This window comes from Alligator sinensis, unplaced genomic scaffold (assembly GCF_000455745.1).
Source record: "Alligator sinensis unplaced genomic scaffold, ASM45574v1 scaffold238_1, whole genome shotgun sequence".
Lineage (NCBI taxonomy): Eukaryota > Metazoa > Chordata > Crocodylia > Alligatoridae > Alligator > Alligator sinensis.
Window position 1 is genome coordinate 802,731 of NW_005842603.1, and position 19,672 is coordinate 822,402.

The following is a 19,672-nucleotide window of genomic DNA, read 5'->3' on the forward strand; positions in this document are numbered from 1 at the left end:
TTATAAACAGTCTCCCTACAGACAGTCATCAATGCTCTGGATCACAACAGAATCAAAGGTATGTGGGGGGAGGAGGGCAAGGAAGTAGTTTTGCTTTGATTTTTGTCTACTGCTGCATTGCCAGTGATGACTGAAGGCAATCAATAGCTGCTTATAATGCGAAAGATGTTTGTCTGCCCAAGGCTACAGATTTCACAACACCAACCTTTATTTTCCCAGAATTTCTAAAATTACTTTACAACTGCCTCTCTCTTCAGACGTAGTACTTTTTGGCATTAATTTATATGGAAATCACTTGGCCCTTTGTAGATGCCTTATGTTAACAAGTAATTAGAGAATGCATGAACTGGTTTAGAGACCTCTGAACATGATGTTAACTGCTTCTAAATGGGCTTTTTGGAGACCTTTCAATTACTGTAAGAGACTAAGGTCCCTCAATAGTGACTGTGCACAATATGTAGTTCTATCCTTGAAGCCTTCTGTTCCCTTCAGCTAGGAGGAAAAGAGGGAAGCAAAACAGAATAAGAATAATAGAGAAACAAGATACCACAACAGGTACAATAAGAGAACCTCAGATCTAAAACTTGCTCCCTCATTTCTTCAGAGATTGTGTTAACTTCCCAGACTGCCATGCTTTTTTGGTACAACTTCTTTTTTTCTGGCAGGTTCATATCAATACCCTACTAACTTTTCAGCAAATAGTTATATAGAAAGCCATCTCTCTGAACAACATTCGTTTCTGTTGAAGGCTTGCAATCTCACTGGACAAAATTATTCAATATAGCAGAGTTGCTCATTAGACTGTGACTAGGGACTGAAACTACAGGCAAGCCAGTATAAGCATTTGGAGATCAATCAAAACCTGTAACAGAACAGAAGTTCAGTGCACACAGACCAGTTTCAAAATGGCTGAATCCAGTTTAAGATAGATCTAGACTGATGAAGTATCAGATATAATCAGTTTAGGTTAGACTGCTCTATCGAACCTCTGTCCCAATCCCTTCCCAACTAAAGTTCCCTCTCAGTCCCCCAGCCTCCCAGGATGCTGTGTGGTCCCAACTAATGCCCCTTCTCAGAACAGACAGGCTAGCCTCTGCCATTGCTCCTCTGCTTCTGCCAAGCTGGACTGGCTCTGGCAAGGAGCCCCACATTATTAGCACCACTATCCACCAGATAGTGCTAAGGGATTTTTAAAGCACAATTAACTCTTAAATGGAATGTGAAATATGAATACAGACAACTCAGTGTCCTAAAATCAAAGTCTAACTTTATTAGTACAACAAATATTATCTTAGCAGTTTCTGTATTCTGAGACAGAAAAACATTCAGAACAATAATCTCACTCAACAATCCAGATAATACACTGCCCTGCAGAAACGATAGCCCATCATTTCCTGAACGCAGTAGGTGGCATCAGTGGATAATCTTTATGGCTGGCACAGACAGATGTTTTCCTGAATTTATGACAACACACACTTAAATTTCTTGCTGTCTCCTTTTAAGCTTTTCTTTAACTTCACTCCTCTGATGTCTCTGCTTTCGGATTGGTCTCTCTGCAGTCAGCATACTGTCCGTATTTTATCCTGTCAGCATATTTCTTTGTTTAACAAACCCATCACATGTGCACCTCTTAATTTGGTCTTTTTCCATGTCTTACTTTGGGTATTGTCCATTAGTTTCCCTCATCACCTTTCATTAACATATCTAATCATTTCATCCCTCTGATTCAGCTAGTTAGTGCCAAGTTCAGTTCATTTGAGCTAGTAAGAAGACTATTACTATGTCACGTTAGAAGAACTTCTCACAGTGGTATAAGAGAAAAGATACAATATATAAATGAGCACTTTGAGATGTGTGAAAACAACTCAAGGCTAGCTGATAAGGAAAATGAAGAGTTCAGATAATAATGAGGCTATACAGAACTTAAGCAACAATTAAATAAGGCTCAAAACAAAAGTTTAAACAATACTGTAATTCACCACTCTGTAAACAGGTGCAACTTTAAAACATAAAATATGACAAGCTACCCTAACAACACCATGGGGCAGCCAACACCAGGATAGGGGACTCCTTCCTCTCTCACCACTGTGGGCCAGAGACTTGTAGGGGGCAGGGATGAGAAACCCAGGCATACAGCAGGGAAGCCACCGTTGGTGCAGAACTCCACATAGCTAAGCAGACCAGAGCTTAGGAGGAGCCCAGGCTGGTGTAGGGCTCCCCCCAACATGGACAAATGCCTGACTCAAGGGAGCTGGCAATGGTATGCAACTTAGGCATGGCTGATGAACTCAGACAGGTGGGGCAGGTGGAGCGTCACACTGTATCATCCATTTTCAACTGTTTTTTTTTATTTTATTTTTTTCAATTTGTTTGTTTATGAAAGCAATCTATAAAACATGATGTAATTTTTTATGTTTATCAAAACTAAACCCCGCAGTTCCCCAGCTGCAAACTCCTAGCTCCCTGGCTGCAAGCCCCTGCTCCCAGTCGGAGTGCCTGGCAGGCTGCAAACCTCCCTACTCCCTCAGTCCCCAGCCAGTTCCCACCCATCCCTGCAACCCTCTAGCTCTCTGCAAACCCCACTTACCTCACAGGCTCCAGAAGGAGAGTGAGCCTTAGCCAAGCCTTGGGTGACTGACAGCATCAGGCCTTGCCCTTTCCCCTTCCCACTTCCCTTGCCGTTCCAGGCAGGGTTGGGGGTGTCCCATGGTTTCTTAGGTAACAGCTCTTTATCCAGGCTGAGGCATCAGTACAGGCACTCTGCTGCTGGCTGAAACAAATGATGATTGCCATTCGTTCAAACTGTTCAGGTGTTATTACTGCTCATGCGCCACTTGGGCAGTAAGGGGATCACCCCAAGGTACTTACTGCGTATACTGAACTTTTTGTTGTGTATGCATAATGGACAAGCATAATCCTTGATTACGTTACTAGCAGACATAGGCAAGAAAAAAATTACTACTACTTTTGTTTATATAGTTAATTCACCTGATGCTGTTTCTAATTAACCATACTATAATTTTTATTTATTTACTTAGCTGACGCAGGTTTTGTGTCTCGTTTTGAAACTGGTGGGCCAGTGCCCGAGCACCCCCTCTTGACCAGCCACCACTGATGGGCAGGGATCCTGGTTTTCCCTGATAAAGAAATCACAGATTCTCTGATAAAAAAAATTGCAGATCCTCTGATAAAAACCCCAAAATCCATGATGAAAATTAAAGGCCCACCCACAGCCTTGCTAGTTCCCCTCACTCCCCCCACAACTGCCCCCAAGCCCCACAAACACAGGCACACCCCAGCAGGTAAGTGTATGTGGGGGGAAGGGGCAGTGCAGGGGAAAGGGAAGGGGATGGGGAGACAGATCAAGAATACTGGGGGGGGGGGAAATGAGTGGGTAGGTGGGAAGGGACAGACTGCACCCTGGGGCACAGCAGCAGCATCTCCCTTGGTGTCTTCCCATACTTTCCTTCATGCCCCACACTGCCTTCCTGTGGAGCTGGACGTGCGACCAGCCACAGAAATGTAGCACAGGGTGCAGCAGTGACAGTGCAGTGGTGGCCACCATGTGCAAACCCCAGCTCCATGCAGGAGTGCCCACCCACCCAGCCAGCGGTAGATGGGGGCTGAGGGAAAGCAGTGCAGGGTGTAGCAACAGTGGTGCTGGCCACCACGTGCAAACCGCACCCCCACTCAGCTGGGTAGCATGTATGGGTCTTGCAGAGGGGCACCGCTGCCTGCGCCCCACTAGCCCTGTTCCTGGGAGTGTGCACAGGCAGCAAGCTGTGGTGGGGGGCAGGGAAGTGCTGTGATGTGCCACATGGCTTTTTGACTGGCTGTACTTAGCCTGTGGCTTCAGAGGAAGACATGGTAAAGGATACACAGAAGACTAGGGAAGAACTATAACTGTGTCTGTGTAGAGAGGAAGTTGGATTTACATGCATAAGGCCTGAAGACCTGTGCAAGGTTCTTATAGTAACTGACTTTATTTGGGTGCCAAGAAATTGGCTGTGCCAAAGGGTCATAAATGTGTGCAGACAAATGACACCTGATCAGCTAACTATCTGGATATTAACTTCCAGTAGCAGCCGGACCAGAACTGGGTCTGAAGTATAATTTCTTCTCATATGCACCTCAAATGAGTGTAATAGTCAATAGAAATGAGATAAAAAAAAAATTCCAAAATTATGAGTTATTAGGGAGAAATGAAGAATTGGAGTCAATGAACAGAGCTAATATTTACATTTTGGTGGCAATTTGCATAGTGTTTTAGATATATACATACAAATTGCAATGATTATAGAATAGGATTTTAGTGAAACAATTTATAGGTAAAATCTGTGAAAATAATTATTTTTCCATTAAAAATGATGAAATTTTGCAATTGGAATAAGTTTGTATTCTCTAGTAAATACTAGAGACAATATTCAATACCTTATTATCAGCATCTAAATGTATGCAAGAGGTAAAATTTGACCTTCTCTCCGTTAGAAATTTATAAAAAACTAAAATCATATTCAGTTTGAATTCCTCTGTAGAAAGTCATCTTTGAGAATCCTCAGGATTCCTCCCCCCTGACACCCTATTTACAGGGAATTACTAGACTGATTTTTTTTGTATGTTTGTCACCGAACAGACTTTCATTTTTATTCCATTTTCGTGTCATGTCCCAACAATAGGTCTTGAGTTTTTTTACAAGATATCCTAAATCTGAAAATGGCATTTTATCACATGCCCAGTTATAGGCAGCAGCCAATAAATAAAGTTAGAGGTAAGTTTTATAATAAATATAAGTCTTCTTTGACAAAAAACGTGAGTCATTATAACTTTGCAGGATATACTAATATGAAACCTGCTTCAGGGTGAACAAAGCAGAAATTCAGATAATATTTGAATACTGATTTTTCTTAGTAAATCAGCAAAGACATACATAGATTTCTGGATTTCTCTCTTATGTTTTTGTAACAGGAGGGACGGCAGGGTCGCCATGCTAGCCGTTGCCGCCTCCTCTACTGTGCCAAGCTTCAGATTTTCCCCCTCCTATTCTAGCCCGCCACGACTTTGATGATATATGTTTCTTTTGTAGGGAGGCTACCTCTCCTCCACTTGGCCACAGTTCTCCTGCTCCGGGTGTCCGGCGTGTCTAGGCCTTGCGGGCCTTCTCTATACGCCACCCTTCTCACCGGGGCTCTTCTGCAGAGCTGGGGTCTGTACCCCCAAACTCCATGCCCTCACTGGGGCTGGGGTCCTCACTCTATCGTGAGTCCCCTATGAGGCCTCCTCCATCCCCTTATAGCCTCACCCAAACCACCGCTGTTAAACAAACTGCAAACACAAACAACAACATAAACACAAGCCCCTGGGCTACAATGCAAACATAAGCCTCCAGCTATAACTAGGCTCAGGCCTACCGGGTTTCCTCTCCTACCATGGTGACCAATGCTGCTCTGGCATTTAGGTTCTCTCTCTTCTGGCCAGGAGTTTCCTCATCCTTCCCTGTTGGTAGGGAACTCCTACTGTCTTAGATGCCAGTCAACAACTACCACTCGGCTCCGCTCCTCCTCATACAAGCCAGGTCTTGCCTCCTATAGCCAGCTGACCGCTGGCAGGTGTGGGCCGTTGCCCAGCTGACCGTTGGCAGGTGGCTCCCATTGCCTTGGGAACCAGCACCTGAGGAGTCTTCCGTGCTCTCTCAGTAGCAGGCACCTTAGTGTCCTGCTACAGTTTTAATGGAAGTAGCATTTTTGGATCTGATCCTTATACTTTTGCACTTATAGCAGTTGAAAATAGCATGTTGTAAGAGTAACTTCTGACTCAATCCTGCAGCTCCCTATTTCCAGTACAAAGCTTATTACTGGGCATAATATAAGTAAAGCTAATGGGACCTTGGCTGCCTATACACGTGCTCATTCATGTTCTAATTAGATCACATATGCATATTTTAATGAGAACACTCTAGCATCACCTCGCCATCATGTGCATTAAGCCCCCACACATTTTAAAATATTCATGGGGGTGCTTTAGTTAAACCTCTTCGAATGAGGTTTAAGTAAAGCATCCTGAAGCCATTTTTAAGTGTGCAGGGGCTTCATACATGTGACAGTGAGCTGTTTTAATTGGAGTGGCTGTCCAGGAACTGCTCTAATTAAAATGCCCCTCTCCTCCCCGACCTCAGAGCATGTGTATAGGCAGCCTTTCTGTTTTTGATCAATCTTTTCCTCACAGCTAACAGTACTATACCTGTCAATAAACACTCTGACTGTTCATGTTTCAGGGATCAGATGTTTAGTTTTGGGGATATATCTTTCATGTTATATAATCACTTGCAGCATTAATGTACCAGTGGTAAACAAAAGAGCTAAAATGTAACTGTGATGCATATCACAAAGGATCTTGTATAGTTATTTCTTTATTAGCTTTGTAACTTTAAAAGACATTTGAAGATAGCTAAAGACTCACAGCTATACTGGTCTGGAATAGGTTTTTTGCTGTATGTTTGTTTATTTTCCAGGGGTGTAACAATGCAGCTGGGGCAGCAATGATGGCACAGAAGCAGCAGCAATTGCTGACAGCTGGCAGCATGGCAACAACAGCAGCTTTTATTTTTCCACCTACTTCTTAAGCTCACACCGAGAGCTGCTTCTCTATGGGTGTGTCTACACATTCATTAATGCACTGTAGTAACTGCACATTAAGTTTAGTATTTGGTTAACCAAGTACTAAATCAATGCTTAGTAACTCACACTACTGCGTAGTAGTACCAGCACATGGCTATTCAGTGACACTTATTGCACAGTAGCCTAATACTACTTTGCAGTAACTTATTAGCTCAGGTTTTGCTCAGCACAGTACTGTGAAGTGTTATTAGGCTACTGCGCAATTAGCATCTTGTGTAGATGTGCCCTGTCTCTCCCATCTTGGTTACACTACTGACATTGCCTGGGACAATGGGGAATTAGGTGTCTCATGATAATGCAATATAAAAGAAGTGGAAATTCCTTTCACTGCAGATGAGAATCACTAGTTCAAAAGATAATTGCAAATGGTGTATGTGATGCAAAGATAGATTTCTCCTGTTCCCAAGAATATACATTTAACACTGCACCTTAACTTATATAATAAAGGAAATGCTGGTCATTATATTCATTTTTGCATTTAATCAATATCATTTCCATCATTAAGTACAATTCAAATGTACTAGAGTGCTACCATTCTTTCCTGCCCTTCATGTTTACAAAAGGAAAGATAATAATATTAACAGATTAGCTGTTCAGGATGAGACTAGAAAGCCAACATTTAAGAAGTAGAAACTCGCTATACAGATAACTACAGGAATAGTCTTTAATGGCCACAAAATTGTTTGCTGCCTTATGCCGGTAACTAGAACCCCTACCTTAAATAAAGACCACTAATATATATATGTATATATATATATGTATATATATATATATAATAGTTTGTGATCACGTTTTTTAATAATATGTAAAATAGTATTTGAATAATCATAAAGTACTTTGAGATTTAGAAAAAGAAAAAACAAACACTTTGGCCCCTGTGGACACATCCAGATGAGTGTGCATGTGCATTTCCATGAGGACAAATAGTAGTGGCACATAGTTGTGCCATAGCTACTTGTCTCCAGGGAATGCCCCTGCACACATGCTTTGGCATGCAGCACATTACCCTGGGTGGGGTAGGAGAGGATGAAGCCAGCACCTGCAGTCCTGAGGGCCTGCTGGGGCTCCAGCAGTGGTGATCCAGGCAGTCAGAGTCTGTCCAGCAGCCAGAGCATAGCTCTGGAAGACCAGGCCCCAGTTTCAGATGGTATATACTGCCACAATGTGCACTGCCCCATTTTTTCTTCCACAGTCTTTTTCTGACACCAGGATCTCCATTGTCATAAAAAACCCACCACGCTGCAAATTAGCAGTGCAATGAACACACAGACATTTCTGCAGCACTGGAAACTACATGAAGGGTATTTGTACCTGAAAGCCTGCAAAGAAGTATTTTTCCAACTATTTTAGTTGGTCTAATAAAAGATATCAAATTTACCCAAAATGCCTTGTCTGCTCATCTGGAGACACCCTGTGGGTTTAAATTCTAAATTAGAAAGCAAGAGAGAGAGAGACAGAGAGATGATCTACTGAATGACAGACCAGAGTAGGTGTAAATGCATAGAGTCCATGAAAAAAAGCATGTTTATAAATGGAATTTGCATATAGGAAGTAGGAAGGTAAATTCATATAATGCAAAGAAGTGAATTACAAGAAAAAAAGGAATTCTCCAAGAGATAACTGTGTGAGAACAAGATAAAACATGGGAACCATTATGGCTGTACATAGGGCCCCATTCTGTAGTACAGTAGAATGCTAATGTACATTTCCAATGTAATGTAAAGTAAATGTGTGTTTAATTGAATACTGACATAATGTAACAGGGAAAGAATATTTCTGCAGATGAAGTGCAGTCAGCTGGCATTAACAGAAGCACACTGCAGATTTCAGCATAGTGCTAGGTCACTGATTTTCTCCCCTTCTAGACACGTCTTCTTTATTTCAGGCATCTATCTTCCTTTTCATTTACTGTTTGATGATAATTGACTTCTTAATGCAAGAGTTGAATGGTAAATTATTCCTAGAATATAGAAAGAGAATCTATACTGAAAAAACAAATAAATAGAAGAATCCGGATTAGAGTCCTTCCTTAGTTGTTGTCCTTTCAGAGTAATATAATAATTATTATAGGGCAGCAAAAACTAGTGAACAGGCAAAAATCACTGCAACCACATCTTCTGATCATGGCACTGGACAGTCATGCTACTTGTATCCCTGAGAAGATTCTAGGAACAATTTGCAGGTGTAGTCCAGGCCAAATTCAGCCCCTAATATCCACCTCCTCCTTGTAAGTGAACCCAGAATTCCTCCACCAGTATGAATTGAGAGCTAACAAGAAACTGAGACCTGATCTAAAACAGGTGCTAACAAGGAATCAGTTCCTCACACCCATGATACTGAATGACTTGCCGGTGTTTGATTTATGCAGATGATGTATTAAAATATCCAAAAAAAAATCTCAGACCTCCAGAGATTATTAGATATTTTTTTACAACAGTATTGTACACCTCAAATAGCTTGAAAATAAACACAAAGTATTTTTTCTTGGGAATGGAAGGAGGAAAGGAGTTCAGTTTTTATAAGGAAAGTAGAGGTGGTGTCCTTTTTTAAATACCTTGGAATCTATTTTAGAAAAATATCTAAGCTGGAATAAGCACATTGAAAATGTAAACACTAAAGCAAACCAAACCTTGGGTAGAGTTTTATCCTTCTATAATAAGAAGGGCAGCAGAGTGGTTCTGGCGGCACTAAAAGTTTATATTTCTATGGCAGGGTCCATTTTATTGTATGGAGCAGAACTTAGATGCGCTGGCCCTGCAGTCCACCCAAAGCTCATAAAAATATTTCCAATTATTTTTAACTGACTTTTATCTCTGCCTGATTCTATGATGACTTCACATGCCCTGAAATCAGACTGATAAATGTGAGCACCTTCACTCAATGAAGAACTCTTAGACACAGGATGAAAGTTAGATCTTTTACATCTATCAGATACCCTAAGAAGTGAATTCTAGAAGCCTTTTCCAAATAAACCCCTTTTTGGGTGGTTAAATAACTTCTGCAATATTTACCCAAATCCAAGACAACTTTGAATTTATTATAATTTTCCATGTATATTATCTAATTATTGGAGGATTGCTTTAAATTCATCCCCCTATACACACACGCACACACACACAAACAAACACACACACCCACAAGTACGCCTGAGAAAACAGCAGCAGGGAAGCAAAGAGCAGCAAGGGGGTTGGCAGTCTGACCCCTACACCTTGCCCTGCTACTTCTTGCCCCTTGCTTCCTGTCCCCTCTGCCACCTATGTCCCCCAGTTCCCCCCATAGGGCTAATGCCATCTGCCATGCCTACCCCCCCCCACACCCCCACCATGGTGCTGGTGCTCCCTGGAGCCTGCACTCCTCCTCCCCATGCCTGTGCCCCACCTCACTTGGTACCCCCTTGCTGCCTGCCCCTTCCCCATCACAGCTTACCCTCCTGGGCTATGGCTCTGGTTCCAACACCTACATGGTGAAGGAGAAGTGGTTTCGGTAGCCCTGGCCCCAGAACCGGTCATAGTTGGACCCAGAGCTGAGTTAGAGCTGCTTCCCCCACCACTAGTGCCAGTACCACTGCTGGGCTGGAGCTGCAACAAGGGTAAGCTGGTGAAAAGGGCTGGGGGCAAATGTAGCTGAGGGTGCAGGGTGAAAGAGGCACAAGGCAACAGAGGTAGCAGCTGCAGCTCTGACTAACCCAAAGCCTCCCAAGCCTGAGCCAGGGCTGGGGCTTCCTCCTGTCACTCTTGCTCCCATCCATACTCAAATCCAAGATGAGGGTTTTTTTCCCCTACCATGTTGAATGTGTGTGGGGGGGGGGGGGGGGGGGGGGAGGGGAGGACCCTGATCTTGGATTTGAGGAAGTAAGGTATATTCTCCTCCAGATAAATCACCTGAGAAATTTACTGACAGTCACTGACCCAATGTTTCACCTATATTTAAAACAAAACTTACATTTAAGAATTGACGATGCCAGCCTGCAGACAGATATGCTTTCAGTGAGACTGTTTCAGACTTCCCTTTTTTAAGATTAAAAAAGCACTCCTTTGGCAACAAACCTACCTGTCTGTGGTGCAAAACTGCAAACAAGAGGCCAAAAATATTTTTTCCAATGAGATATGCAGTTGTCATGGACAGGTGGCATCAAACCCCATATTCAGACAGAATCTGTTCTCATGGGAAGAATGAGATAGATAAATCACCATTTATGATCTTGTTTCTTCTTTGGAGAAATAAGTGGAAATTGGTTCCAAGATAATGAATATCTGGCTTCTTGCTAACAATTCAGTTTGTCTTATACTCCTTAGGTGCATTTGCACTACTTGCACAAAGAATAAAGGCCAATATCAAGTAGAATTCCCCTGCTTTGTTTTATTGCCCACTTCTTATTTTATCCCTTTTTATATCATTATATTTGATGTTCTGTTTTAATTTAGTGTAAAGTGGCAGAAAATATAATTGTATCGCATGTTTTAGCAAAAATGATAAATTGTACAAATACTATTATACATAAGATTTATTTATCATTATATCATATTATTGTGGTGAACATTGTAAGTAAACTACAACTACTGATCCTAGCACTGGATAATCATACTACTTGTGCCCCTTAGAAATCTCCAGAAGCCAGTTGCAGGTATATTCTAGGCCTAATTCATTCCCTAATATTTATCTCCCCCTTTGAAGTGAACCCAAAATTATTCTGTGAAGCGCTACATTGAGGACTCAATCAAAAGCCTATGAAATTAGTTTAAAGACATTCATGGCTTTGCCTTAACTGGAAGAAACCTCATTTCAACAAATGTGCATATCAATGCATATCAACTGGTATGCAAGTGTTAAATACAGGAAAATTCAATATATTAGTATCCATAAATCAGTAAGAAAAGATAAGAAAGAGCAATACTGCTTAATATTTAAAAAAATCAAGACAAACCATTTGCAATGACCTTATGCTGGGGAAAGATAATTCATAGTTTTTTTGTACTTAAGGCAGGGTAGATATGCACCTTTATAGACTAACTAAATAAAAAATATAGAGAGCACAAGCTTTCTTGAATTTGAGTTCACTTCATCAGATGCTTTGAAAGGATTTGCAGAAAACAGATTATAAGGAGAAAAAAATTAAAATACAAAAGACAAGTGGATGGGGGAGGGAGGAAGACAGAGACAGGGTGAAGGCAGTGCTGGGAGAGAAAGGAAGGGAAGCAGTAAACCCATAGGAACAAGAAGGTCACAAAAGCTAATCCAGGTAATGAGATAAGAATTATTCTACTTAGTCAGAGATGTATTATCATAATAACGGAATGAAGTTGAGGAAATCTAAATGTTAAATGGAATAGGGATTGCAACAGTAACCAAATCCTAATCTGCAGTGCAGGGACAAATCAGATGCATAAGTAACAAACTGCAAGGCAGGAAACAAGAACACATGTTCAGTCCTAAAGGCAAAACTTGTTTTTGATCTAGAAATGGAACATGACTTTTACTAGTGCTTTTATATGGCAATGTAAATGTGCAGAATCAGTTACAAATGGCAAAAGTTGGGAGACTGCATCCAAAGCAAGTAAAAACATGATTCTTGAAATAAAAAAATATTTTTTGAGTTCGTGTGTCACGCAAATTAGTAAGGAGTACATGAAACATTTGTTTTTTAAAAACATTGCATTCATCATTTTCTGAATTGACATAAAAATATACAGCTGTCAACTGTATCTCCTGCCACTGACCCATGGGGTCTGACATAGTCTAATTAAAATGTGTGAGAGCAGACTTGTTTAATTAGAATGCATCAGCGTGCTGTAGCATCATGTGTATTCAGTGCCCCACACTTCAAAATGGTGATGGAGGCACTTTAACTAAAACTTGTTGAATGAGTTTTAGTTAAAGTGTTCCTATGGCCATTTTGAAATGCTGAACACTAAATACACATGACACTGAAGCATTTTAATTAGAGTGGCTGTCTGGAAGCTGTTCCAATTAAAACACACCCCACCCACCCAACCCATATTTATAGACACCCATGGAGACTAGTTTTATTTGTGTTTGATAATGGATTATGGCCTCTATAATGGCTTTTAAATAATATATGTTTTTTGTTTAATTGCATAGGTATCACATATAGGTAGTAGGTTCACATGTAAGAAATTATTCTAGTGAGAAATAAACAGTTGCGGGGGGGGAATTGACTGGTGTCAGGCAACAGTCTCTAAAAACCTGCAAACCTAAAATTAGCATTTAGCAAAATCCAACTGCCTATACTCTTAAACAGATTTTGTTTACGCTTGCTATAGGAACACCACCTGCTGTTTCCCAAAATTCTTAGACTTAACTCACTATCAACATTGACAAAAAGATCAAGCAAGAAAACAATTTTATGAAACATTTTCAGTTGGCTTCAGCTGTGTAATTTATCCCAAATTTGTAATCCCAAGGTTGTCTTTGCTAAAAATGGGTTACCATTCTGTCTGGGGTCTTTAAGCTTCCTTCCCTTCTACATGGATCAGTGCTGAATTAAGCTGTTTTACACGTCAAAACAAAAGGCTCGGGGTGCCCTTCAAGAAGGAACCTGCCTAACCAGTATGTTCTCCAGTCTGTTCTAAACCTTCTGCAGAATCTCCATGTTGATCTCAAGGAGGGGTGCCAAAAATAGGAAAAACACCAAGAAAAACTGTTTTCTTTCATGGTACCCTCTGCTAGTTTAGTTCAAGGGGCACATGGCCCCCAGCTGCTTACAATTTAGGCAGCGCTGCCTTACTGTTATTACCCTCTTTATGAAAGATGGCAATCATGCAGCCATCTCTCCTAGAGCTTATCATTGTTGGTGAGGAAATGGAAACCTTTCCCCTTCCATATTACAAAGTTCCAGGTCCTTCAGTTGTACCTCTTCCCTAGAACTGTTTCCTCAATCCCAACAGGCCTCTCTACCCTTCCCGAGGTCTTTGTCTAATCCAGAACTTCAGGAACTTTTTAGGACCATACCACAGAAAAGAGTTTGGCTGGGTCTTAGACCTTCCTTTTGGCTGGGTCTTAGAATTTACTATTGTTACAGAGATCTACTCATCCCTCAACATCTTCCTGTTTTTCATGGTTTTAAGGCCTATTTACATTCAGATGCTTAAGTAGTAATTTCAGTGCCAAGGCTATTGAACCCTTGCTCTCCAATGTTTAGAGTGCTTCAGGATGCTGGAACACCTTCTAAATCCCAACTTGGAGCCTATAGTGATGTCCCTATTCTAGAGTCTGGTGGGCCTTATCTCATTTGGCTTGTACTAGCAAGTTTAGCAAAATTCCTAGGGTTTTTTTTTTGTTTTGTTTTTGTTTTTTGGGATTTTGGGGGGGTTAAAGAAAAAGGAACACTACCTGAGGATCTCCATGCCTTATGTAACCTATGAGGTGAATGTAGCCTCTACATTATTGGTCATATCATTTACCATCAAGAATGTGTCTTCCAGCCTCTTGGTTATTTAATTCAGCTTTTACCCAGTTTAAATTGGTTCATAATTCTTGAGAGAGTCACTCTGGTTAAACTTACCAAAGACCATAATTTTAAAAATTCTGGGATCAAGAAAGTTTTGTCCGTGTCATAAGATCAGTGAAATATTTCAGCAAATATTACTCATTTCCATTTCAAGACCTCTCTTTTTGTTTCAAAACTTTACTTCATAAACAAAAGTTGTATTGATCATCCTAGATCTGTAGTCTTTTTAGATAATCTACAAGATTGAGATCTCTATAAACAAATTTAAAAAACATTTGAAAAACGCTAGCAAAAATGCATGTCTATAATATATACAAAAAACTAGAACGCTTGGTTCAAAAATTATACCTTTTATTAGACCAACTGGGAAATTGCAAGAAAACTGTCCTTTTCTGCAAGCTTTCAGGATCAAAGTCCCTTCATCAGGCTCTGGGAAAAGTATAGATAATATATGCATAATTACAAACATATGCATGTAATACACATGCAGGCAAATAGTATTGTATTGTTGCACAAGGAATTGAAAGCTCATTTTTCATGCAGCACTTTACATTAGCTATTTTCATGAAAATCTTAGTATTCAAAGATATATTTTTAAATGAATCTTAGTCTGTTATTGAAGTTGTTTAAATCCACAAGGAAAATTGCCTTTGTTTTTACTTTGATTTTGCTGAAGATGAGAGAAAAGATTTTAAAAAAATCAAGTGAACAAACTATCCCCCACCATCTGCTTTTTACCTGTGGGAGGAAAAGAACAGGAAAATCTGAAACTACTGCTGTATAAAAATGGCAATAGAATAGTAATTGTTATAAATTAAGTTGAAAGGTAATGTCAGCTTCATAACATAGAGGAAATAGCATAAAGAAAAAGCCAAGAACAGTGAGGAATCATATTAAAGTTATCGGTTTTCCTTTTCATAGATATAACATCCTTAATATTGCAAATAAACAGTTTTTTCTTCAGTCCCCAAAAATCTTTAAGTTTTTCAATAACTTTTAAAATTTTCGCAGCAGAACAGAAGCTCAGCTGGAGATATAGAATGTTAAGTATTGTTACTGAACATCAATTTGATAGTATCATAGGAAAGTAGGGCTGGAAGGGACCTCAGGAAGTCATCTAGTCCAACCCTCTACAGATAGCTGAATTGGCCCTGATTAAACCATGCCAGTCAAGTGTTTGTTTAATTGCTCTTAAAAACTTGCAAGGATGGAGATCCCACAACTTCTCGGGGAAGCCTGTTCCAATACTTAACCACACTAATAGTAAGAAAGGTCTTCCTAATATCCACCCTAAATTTCCCTTGCTGTAATTTAAAGACAGTTGCTCATTGTGCTTCAGCACCACAAAGAATATTTTATTACCAGCCTCCATGTAACCACCCTTCAGTTATATGAAGACTGATCAAATACTCCCTCAATTTTCTCTTCTTCAGACTAAATAATCCAAGTTTGTTGAGCCTCTCTCATAAGTCATGTTTCCCAGACCTCTCATTTTTATAGTTCTCCACAGTTGATCTCTCTTCATGTTTTCCTAATCTTTCTTGAAGTGTGGAGCCTAAAACTGAGCACATTAGTAGTCCAGGTTATTCTACTTTCCTGTATTTGCAAATGATGCTTTTATTAATACAATCCACTATGCTATTTCCAGTTTTTGCAACAAAAGCAAAATCTTCACTCCTACTCAGTTTATGTTCCACTCTACCCTCCCCAAACCAAAAGATTCCAATTCAAATGGTGCAAAAACAATAATAAAAAATAGGCGCTACCCATAGATATAGTTACAGTTCATAAACTATTCAATCCAATGTAAAAGAGTTATAGCATTTTAATTCAACTGGAGTGCAAAAAAAAAAAAAGACTAACTTTTCAATTTCCATCAGGTCATGTAGATTATGTACTTCTGTTCAACACTGACTCAGCTCCCATCATGTACATCTTTATGCTTGGAAGAAACAGTCCAATCATTCATGCAACTACCAATTCCATCTAAAATCCTGTGAAGTTAGTTGAAGCCTTTCCATTCACTTGAAGTAGAACTGAAAACCCTAATAGGCAGCCACAGATCCCAGTCACAGCTCAAACACACATTCCTAACTTTTAGCAACACAGCTGAATTCAGAATTTCCTCACTTACTATGCTGTGGTGCACATGACATTTGTTTTCCAGTTATACTTTTCAAATAATAAAGTAATGGTGGCATCCCAGATATTGTGCCATGCTAATTGATAGTAAACACTGTAAAGCTAAATAGGTTCACTTCCACAGCCAGCCCCTCTAAAACTTGTGGCTGCTGTTTACTTGCAGTACTTGAGCTATTCGCAGTACTTTGAATAGGGAATGAATGATCATAAACACCACTTAAGGCATGGACAAATGTTCACTTGGAGCAGTTTCAAAAAGGGAGGAGGAATTGCTGCTGCTCTGGACCACACAGCTGCTGTTAACACCAACACCTGTTGCGTGTGAAGGAGCCTGTGGCAATGCAAATGTAGCAAAAGTGTCTGATATTGAACTCTGCTTCATCTAAGGTTAAAATGAGAATGATTTAACTCACTTGTATCACTGCAGGCTCATGTACACATAGCAGCTGGAGCGTACAGCTGCTGCATGCTCCTGAGCAGCAGCTCCCCTCTCCCTCCCACTCCAAGCAAATATTTGTCCATGACCTTGATGAGTATATTGATAAATGGCAGGTTTTAAAGGAAGCCTGCTGTGCATCAGAAATGATAGTCTACTTTAGCCTGCAAGCTCCATGGAGGTAGGCTGCTGGGTGAGTCAAGAGACCTAGTTTCAAAGTTCTCAGATCTGCCACCTGCTTACTATATGAATTTTGGCATGACACTTCACTTTGCTTGTGTGCATGTGCATTCCCATCTGTAAGGGGGGGATAAGATGCTTAATCCTGTCAGTATAGCACAGTGGTCTAACTAATGCAAACTCCTAGAGATACATAAAATATTACAATGCCTTTTCCCAGCACCATTAATTCATTGGGCAATGGCATTATCCCTTTGTTGAGTACATTTGTAGGCCATGTTCTCTAGTGCAGAATGCAGTCATGGCATGGAATCTGGATATATTCAATTGTAATTTATTTTATTTGCACATACACGCTAGAAGCATGGGCAAACTGAATGCTTTTTAACACCTTCTGTTAGGAACTGGGACATGGGCAGGAATGTCCCGATTTCCTGGCTGCCTGGGCAACCACACTCACCCAAAGACTCTGCCCTCCCTTGCACTAAAGGGGAAGAGCTACAGTGTAGTTGGCACATTTCAGCTGCCAACGGCTTATCTATTTCACTTACAGCCTGCAATGGATCCCTGCCACCTGTGCACTTCTTGGCTTCTGATTTAGAAGTACCAGCAGGTCCAGGGTGTGCCATACTTCTCCCAGCAAAGTCAAGGCCTGCCACTGCTTCCTCAGAAAATGCTCTCAGCCACTATGAGGAATTGTACATAGCACCATGTACAACTATGCAGACACCCCAAAGCCCTTGCCAAGCAGTCTCCTGGTCTCCAGTATAGGTAAGTCTATAGTGAGAGAGGCAGTGTGGGAAGTATTTCTGGCTATCCAAGTAGGTGCTGACACTGTGATTCGCCTGCTTTGAAAACCCACTAGAGCGGCGGTTTCCAATCTGTGGTACATGCACCACCAGTAGTATGCAGACAACCTGTCAGTGGTATGTGTTAACAGATTTATTATAATTACTTTATATGACAAAAATCTGCTGGTGGTACTTAAGGTTGAACAGAAAAAAAATGCTGGTGGTACTTAAAGTTGTATTGTAGCAAAAGCCCCAGTTTTCTCTCTCTCCTTTTTTTTTTTTTTTTTTTAACTTAAAAATGCATTCCCTCCCCTTCCCCAACCATTTCTAACTTTCTTTCTACCCTCTCTATCCCTTAGAAGTGATGACAAGTAGTACTAGGTAAGATAAGTTCTTATACTTTCTTATAGTAACAAGCCCCTTTTATATTGTAAATAGTGTTCTATTATGTTTTGTATTGATTTTTACTGTTTAATATTGAGTTTATACGATTTAGGCCTATGTCTGTAAAGTAATGTCAAGTTTCCATTTTGTATGTCAAGCCTCCATCTTGTGTCCTCTGCCTGGATGTAACCTATGTTGTAACGGTGACTTATGTCTAAACAGTCTCATGTAAATTGGTTCCTGAATGAATGGGAATGAATGAGGGTGCTTGAGGTACAATGGTAGCAGGCCTCTACTGAATGATCAATTCAATGACCGACCATTGCCTTGCATTGACTCACCCAGGAACCATGGACCTCACCCAGTAACAGAACAGAAACCCAGCATTTGAAAGACAAAGACCCTACAAAAACCAGCACCCCCCCCATTGTGTCCTACCAGACAATGAGGACACCTGGATCTGCAGATATGCATGTAAGCAGGACTGTCCTTGTCTGGACATGTCCCTCCCATAGGAGACACTGGTAGCCCACACCTCTTCTGTTGCCTCTGGTCCCAGCTCCACTGCTCCCTCTGACCTGTCTCGACTCCTGGCTTCTCGCTCCACTGCCTCCAATCTCCCAGCCAGCTTTCTTTCCAAACCCCAGCTTCCTCCATCACCTTCTGCCTCGGCTCATCACTCCCTGGCCCGGCTTCCCAGCTGGTTCTTTCTCTTGCTCTCTCTTCTTGGTTTACTCCCCTGGGGCACCATGACCCCGAGTGACCCCAGGGCACCAAGTTACCCCAAGCACTCTCTAGTGTCAACACACAGCCATGGAAGTGCATGTTTGTGTATGTATGCACGTGTGTGTGAACTGATAGTGGTGTTTGTATGTGTATATAATTTTGTATCATGCCCGTCTGTCTAACAGCACAATATTGGAATCCTGAGTGTTGATCTAGTGTGTCAAGTCAATAGTATCATTTTAAACTGATGGTGCGCAATCTGTCAGAGTTTGGGAATCACTGCAGTAGAGATTGGCAGTTGTGGGAGGGTGTTCCTGGCCTCACATAGGCTTTGCCACCCAAGGATGCTGGGTTCATATACTGTGGCAACCCCTCAGGCTCAGAACTTATAGTAACATGCCTCTCTCTACCCCAGGCATCACCTGATGGAGTGGAGCTGCATAAGGCACAGACATACCTCACAGCCCAAAGATGACACTTCCCTGCAGGATTCTGACATTCCCTCTCCTTCAGGAGAGGGGCCAGAGAGTCTCCCTTTTGCAGCAGCTCTGGCCTTTGCCAATTACAGCAGCTGGTCACTACACAAAGCCTGTATACATGACCTGGTCCTTGGCTGGCACCACCTCATGGGGTTCTGATGCCAATTCAGCTTCAGAAGAAAGGATGATGGGTCTCCCCTTTGCCCTAGACATAGCTTGTCAGAATTACAAAGTCAATTACTATGCAAAGCTCACATGCATTTCCTGATCTGATGCTCCCTCCATTTCAGAAGTGCTGAAGAATCTCCCCTTTGCCCCAGCTGTAGCACTTACAAGTCATAAAAGCTTAGATTCAACTTTGAATAACCCCCATGTGTACAGGTGTTACATGT

At 41.1% G+C, this 19,672-nt stretch overlaps 1 long non-coding RNA gene across 1 annotated transcript; it reads right to left on the reverse strand.

Annotated features, from left to right (window-relative positions):
- Positions 1–1,544: 1,544 nt before the first annotated feature.
- Positions 1,545–5,542, reverse strand: LOC102368068. Its single transcript, XR_324889.1, has 3 exons — positions 5,409–5,542; positions 2,588–2,770; positions 1,545–1,583 (listed from the first exon to the last, which is right to left on the reverse strand). It is a non-coding gene; the product is annotated as an uncharacterized LOC102368068 (long non-coding RNA).
- Between the last annotated feature and the right edge of the window lie 14,130 nt (positions 5,543–19,672).